This window comes from Neoarius graeffei, chromosome 6 (genome assembly GCF_027579695.1).
Source record: "Neoarius graeffei isolate fNeoGra1 chromosome 6, fNeoGra1.pri, whole genome shotgun sequence".
Taxonomy (NCBI): domain Eukaryota; kingdom Metazoa; phylum Chordata; class Actinopteri; order Siluriformes; family Ariidae; genus Neoarius; species Neoarius graeffei.
The window spans coordinates 105,846,227-105,853,272 of NC_083574.1; the positions used below are offsets into that span (position 1 = coordinate 105,846,227).

The 7,046-nt window shown below is 39.9% G+C and overlaps 1 long non-coding RNA gene across 1 annotated transcript; it reads left to right on the forward strand.

Annotated features, from left to right (window-relative positions):
* The first annotated feature begins 1,682 nt into the window (after positions 1–1,682).
* On the forward strand, positions 1,683–2,853 carry LOC132887608 (uncharacterized). The gene is made up of 2 exons (XR_009654860.1): positions 1,683–1,910; positions 2,424–2,853. It is a non-coding gene; the product is annotated as an uncharacterized LOC132887608 (long non-coding RNA).
* The last annotated feature ends 4,193 nt before the right edge of the window (positions 2,854–7,046 follow it).

Genomic DNA, 7,046 nt, shown 5'->3' on the forward strand with positions numbered 1-7,046 from the left:
CTCATAGACTACACACGCACTGAGATGGATCTGGGTAGATTCATGCACTGCAATTTTGGAGGAGATATGTTTCCAATCTCTAACTCCGTTTACTCAGGCATTATTGTAGGAGGGGGCTTGATGATTGGCAAAAAGCCAGCAAGGCTCACAATATGCACAGTCAAGCTTGGGTGAGTAGCATAACCAGCTTCGTGGAAGTTTAATACCAGCTTTAGTGACAGATGTGTAGTGATGGGTTGAAAAACTGCGATTGCCAGTGATGGGAAAGGGACCATTTGGCTTACATGGGCCAGTTTGAAGGATATACCTCTTCACATTAGCATCTGCAATGTTTTCAGGGAAATTACCACAGTCTGTTGGAAAATTAGCTGGGTTTGATGATTCCATGCTGGGAATTATGCTGCTCACTTCAGCTAACTCAGCTAACTCTCCACGTTCCCTACCCTCCTGATTCTGGTTGCTCATCTCAGCTAACCCCTCTCCATGTTCCCCACCCTCCTCTATATGACTTTGGCCAGAGCCACTGTTAAGCACCACCACGCTACTGTTGCTAGTGCTAACACAGGGCAATGCATGTTCACTACTAGCAAATTCAGGGACAGGAGAAGGCAAAGTAAAAAATGAATCCAACTTTGGAAGTTTAGAGTTTGCCTTCTCTTTATTTTTCTTTTCCTTCCTCTTTTGTGCTCTACTTTTACTTTTAAACAAGCTGAATTCATTTCTAGTAGACAACTGCAACCAGGCATGCACCTTCCTAGTCTTGTTGTATGTTGTCAGACGGATGAGGACGTTAGGCAGCCTTTAGATCCTACCCATCATGCATTGCAGTTTTTTTTTGCAAATTCCTCAAACGAGAAACAATTAAATACAAAAGGAACAGCTTAGTTTAGCTTGAAAACATTACGATTTATTATATTTTGTTTGTTTAGGGATTTCCGTTTTTTTTTTTTTTAACCATGATAAGAATGTGTGGCAAAAATGAGAGATATATCGGTCAACTAGTCTGTAATCATGTGAAAACTTGTAGGTTTCAAGGAATTTCCAATGAAATTGCATAAGGCACATTTATTGGGAAGGCCCAAGGCCCAGGGACAATGGCCCTGCCCACCCCTCTTTAGCTCCACCCCTGCTATCTATCTATCTATCTATCTATCTATCTATCTATCTATCTATCTATCTATCTATTTTGGTCAGTAGCATTCTTTTTGATCCCAGCCTGAGATCCCATGGAGGGAGACACTCTTTGTTGTCCCACACGCTGAACAATATGGCATGAAGAATTGGAATTACTAGTCATGGTGTTTTTCTGTTGCATTCACACTTCCAGAGGGCGTGCTAGTGCTAGTGGTTGTAACTCCTACTAACAACCACAGTATTCTGTTAATTAGAATTGGTTGATCCATGCTGTTGTGGTTGACTGTGTTGTTCGGTGTAACCCAGGTGACAAATGCATAATGTAAAGGTACAATAAATAGTTGATAAATAGTTGACTAAAAAGCATAAATAGCACAAATAGTAAAATGGGATAATAAATAGTGATAATTCTGATAATACAATTCATGAATGATGGGTTGTTATTGTAAAAAACATGGTTTACATGTACTGTTATGTCAAGTACTTTTACTGTGATGATTATGATTGGGTACTTTTATTTTGACACGCTGATTGCAAGAAGTCTGCTTACTGCGTAGCCGTTTCCAGTCAGTCGAGCTGAGGGAAGCCAAAGAGTTGGAGACTCCGTTTTTCTCTGCTCCACCTGCGAGCTAGAAACTTTGGAAAGAAAATATTTCTAAGTGTTTAGGACGTGTAAGTTCCTTTCTGTTACCGAGCGACCAGCTCCGTGACCTGATGTATGTTTTGATGACCAGAAGCTTCGTTTCGTCGAGTTTTTCTTTTGTTGAATTGTCTCGGTAAGGAAATTTGTCTATTTTTCCCTTACTGTTGAAACGGCTGTTAATTTGCTTAATACTTCGGTAAAAACTTGAGAATTGTATTTTGTTTTGTTAATATTTGTTGTGAGGAATCTGAGGGTACATTTTGGTTGATAAGAGTAAGTTTATGGCTCGGAGTGAGCCGAATGTTTTCCACTTGCTGTGATCGCACCAAGCGCGTGGAAGGACTGAACGTGTCCTCATGAGAAGCCGCTGTACTCGGTAATGTTTGTGTAATTGCCGCGGTTTCAGTACAGTGTTGTTTATTTCATAGTATTCACCCTGTTTACTTGATAATGGTAATTTAACTGAATAGTATGCAATGCTTTTCAGTATGAAAGAAGTGTATGCAGTTTGCAGAGCTTTTACTTTGAGATGATTGAGTTAAATGTTGTACAACTACTTGAAGTTTAAACTGATTATATTTGAAGGTATATTTGACATTTGGCCTGATGTGTATATCATAGCTTAATGAAGGGTATGGTTACACAGGTCAAGTTTTTGGGTTGGATCCGAATTCCGCGGAAGATCTGATGTCTTCATTTGATGGCGAGCCACCCGTTCGAGTGATTCCTGTTGTCATTCCCTATGGCAAAATCTGGTAGGATTGTGGCCGGCACGTGTCACATCATCTGACTATGACTGACTTGACTTATTGACTGTTACGCTTAACAAACTGAACTAAGGATTAACGCCTTGAACTGAACCTACCTGGAAAGAACTCTTTTTCTTTTTTGAAGAACAACTTAAAGGACACAACTTAAAGGAACTCCATTGAACTGTTTTCTACATTTAGTTAAAGGACTACTACCCAGCTTTTTCAAAGGACAATTATTTTATTTTATTCCTAAAGGGTTAAATTTTATTTTGGGTTATTGTAAATACTTTTCAATTCTACTACTAAAAGAAAAGAAAAAATGTATATCCCTGTGTGGTGTCTTTTTACTTGCACTGTGTTTTTCTCTCTCTCCAGAGCCTAGAGTCTCAAATCTTGTATATTAAGAAACTGGCCTATCATCGACGTGTACATACCCAGTAGTGGGTTACATCATCATCCGCCATCAATCACTGCATATCAAGCCACTGTATCGATCTATTGATATTTGCCCATCAGTACAACTGGAGAGCTGCTGCCAGGTTTTTGTCATTTAAGAATAACGTTCCTCAATGTAAAACTGAATGTACTCAATGTAAACATTCCTCAGTGAATTGAATTTAATTGAATTGCAATTTATTAATTCTTTATTATTATTTATAAATTCTTTTGCTATCTCGCAACCACACACAACATACATCAGTAGGACAGTTGCCACTTAAGACAGGGCACAGTACAACAATAAATAAGTATGCACCAGAACAGACACTGAAAGGACACAATAATCACAGCAATCTCAACAACGTAAATCACAACAGCAATGATAGTCAACAGCTCTTGTTAAAAAGTCAGATTGCTGTAGGAACAAAGGACCTCCTAAATCTCTCTGTAGAGCATCTCAGTAGAAGGAGCCTTTGGCTTCTACCACTTTGAGTGAACATGCTGTACAAGGAGTGGTCATCCCTTGACATCACACTCCTCATCACCCTCTGTTCTAGGATTTCCTCCACAGAACTTGGGCATGAACCAATGATGGAACCTGCTTTCCTTATCAGTTTGTTAAACCTGTTCCTGTCCTCAACTGTTAGGCTACCGCCCCAACACACTACAGCATAAAAAAAAGAACACTTGCCATAATCCCATGGTAAAACATGTTTAAAATAGGTCTGCCCATATCAAACGATCTCAGTTTTCTAAGGAAAAACAGTCTAGACTGGGCCTTCCTGAAGGTAACTCTGCTGTTCTCCTTCCAGTCTAGTTTATTGTTTAAATGGACACCAAGGTATTTATATGAGGAAACTACCTCTACTGGATGACCTCTAATAAGTGTAGGGACTACCTCATTTTTTTCCTTTTTAAAATCAAATATTAATTCCTTAGTCTTGTCTATGTTTAAAATGAGATGGGCATCATCACACCAACTGACAAAGCCATCCACCTCATTCTGATATGCTGCATGGTCGTTGTTAGTAATGTAGCCCACTAATGCAGTGTCATCAGAAAACTTCTGTAAGTGATGAGGTACTGCTATGTCTGCAGTCAGAAGTATATAATGTAAATAAAAAAGGAGATAAAACTGTACCCTGTGGTGCCCATATTAGTGATGATGGTCTCAGACTTGATGTCATGAACCCCCACAAATTGAGGTCTGCTTGTGAGGTAGTCTGTGATCCATGCAACAGTAGATTTATTAAGATTAAAACCAAAAAGCTTTTTAGCTAAAATGTGTGGCTGTAGAGTATTAAAAGCACTTGAAAAAAAAAAAACCAGTATTCTCACAGATGCAGCAGTCAACTCTAATCATAGATGGTAGAACAGGCTTGTGCTTCCTGAATCTGTTCCTCACCCTAACACCGCTGCGTCGGCCTCTTTTTCTTCGTTTTAACTCCGGAGGTAAATCCAAGCGTAAATGGCCACAGTTCGCCATTGTATCCCGAATGCTGTATAATTCACCCAAGCTGTAGGAGACAACTGCTGCCGGGCCAGACACTCCAGAGCCTTGGACCTTCATATGGATAAATCCACTCCACAAAACTAACCACAGAAGTTCAAATGTGTACACTTTAAATCCCGTCATATTGCATGTGATTTTTGCATTCTAAACAATAACACTGCAGTGACACGACAGTGAAATAAGATAAATAAAACAAAGACAATCGCAACTGCAGGTAGTGAGTTGCCGACAGGGCAGGCGCCATTGTAAAGAATTTGGGGATCACGTCATCTCTGGTCCATAATATCATGAAAAGATTGAGAGAATCTGGAGAAATCTCTGTATGTGAGAGACAAGGCTGAAAACTGACACTGGATGCCTGTGATCTTCAGGCCCTCAGGAGACGCTGCATTAAAAGCAGACACGTGTCTGTAGTGGAAATCACTGTATGGGCTCAGGAACACTTCAGAAAACCATCGTCTGTGAAAACACTTCATTACTGCATCCACAAACGCAAGTTAGAACCAGATATAAACAATACCCAGAAACCCCGCCCCCTTCTCTGGGCCCGAGCTCTTTTAAGATGGACTGAGGCAAAGTGGAAAACTGTCCCGAGGTCTGATGAATCAAAATTAGAAATTCTTTTCAGCAATCATGGACACCATGTCCTCCAGGCTAAAGAGGAGAGGGACCATCCGGCTTGTTATCAGTGCACAGCTCAAAAGCAGCATCTGTGATGGTATGAGGGGGCATTAGTGCACATGACATGGGTAGCTTGTCCAGTTGGGAAGGCATCGTTAATGCTGAATGATATAAACACGTTTCAGAGCAATATGCTGCCATCCAGACAAAATCTTTTTCAGGTAAGGCCTTTCTTCTTTCAGCAAGAGAATGCCAAACCACTTTCTGCACATATTAAAACTGCATGGCTCTGTAGTAAAAGAGTCTGGGTGTAGGGATGGATGGATGGATGGATGGATAGAATCTGAGGCAGTATTCATCAGAACATCTGAATTATCATTAGTGAACAGGTCATTTACTATTTTCTTACAAATGCTGTGTTTGGATTAGTGAACATTTTGTCTCTTTTTAAACAACTCAGAGACACTCCCTACTTTAAAACAGGAAAAGCAAGAAATAGGTGGAGCACACAAATCCGCGCCACTAGTGAGAACAGTTCACCAATGAACATCCACCCTGTGGCCTTATGTAAATCTGTCAGATCGACCACAGAGGCGTCCTCTCACTGCGCTCATAACGCCACAGAACTAACTACGATGTGCAACTCACTCTCCCAGGACCGGAATCATTCAGATCACCAACGGCAGTCTAAAATTTTGGCAAGTAGCACACACTTATAGTAATGGCTTACATGAAGATTCGAAGGGGTTACTTGGCTATCGAAATGGCTTTTGCGTGGAGCCAAAGAATTTGTGGCTTCATTGAAATCGCATACACCTCAAGCAACACCGGCAACTATATTGGGCTGACATGCACATGGTATGGAAGAACCCACGGCCTCGCTACTACAGGATACATTTGGAGAAGAGGAATTCACAAATTCATGGTCAACATGCCTGTTGGGAATGTTATATCATGTTTCATGTTCACAGGGAACGACACCCAAATGATCTTCAGGCCATGTGAAGTATAATTAAATTTATTTTCATTGTAAATAAAAGTAAAATCATTATGAAAAAATTGTGTGTTTAATTTGTGTTAAACTCCACTTAATACACGGAGCTCTTCTCAATGGCACAGGAGCGCTGCCAAGCGATTCTCTGGCTGTGTAAAGTATAATTAAATGTGTTATTGTTGCTAACAATACTAAATCAACATAAAAGCTTGATGAAAAAAATGTGTCTTCTTTGTGTTTAATTCCACTTAATACACGGTGTTCACCGTGTCATAGTGTTCATTATGACAAGGATTTTCTGGTGCATGGCTCTATTCATCTTCCCTTCAGTGTTTTGGATTATGTCTGTACCATGAGAAGAGAAAGAGCCCCATACCTTCCTCCTCTCAACTTCACTGTAGGGATCGTATTTTTAGAGCCGTACACAGAGACAAACATGGGGCAGTGAAAAGTTTAATTTTTGTTCGACAGAGTTCTACATTTGATGTGAACAGCTGCATTGGAAACATGTTCAAGACAACAGAGTTAACTTGTTGAAAACTTTCCCCACACTGTAAATCACTGTAAACACAGCTGGGCCATTACCTTCTCCTTTTTTAGGGTGCCATTTCTTTTGTCTTAATTAAATGACTGGTCTTATTTCTCTTTATGAAATTGTGTTGATTTTAGTTAATTAATTTCACAAAATGGTCATTAAAATTGGTGTGTAACTGAAATAATCAAGTGATTTAAACTCCACAGTATAATCTGTAGATAAAATCACAGATATTCACTGACAGCTGTACGATTTGAAGTCAATCAGTTTACACAAACTTTACACAAACAGGATGTTTGTGAAGAACACGACCTGTGTTGAGGCTCGTGTGAGTAATTAATTAATAAAAGTGTTGATATCCGGTGAAGTAGAGGAGGGATTTCTGTGTGCACTCAATAATTTCCTCAGGGTCGACC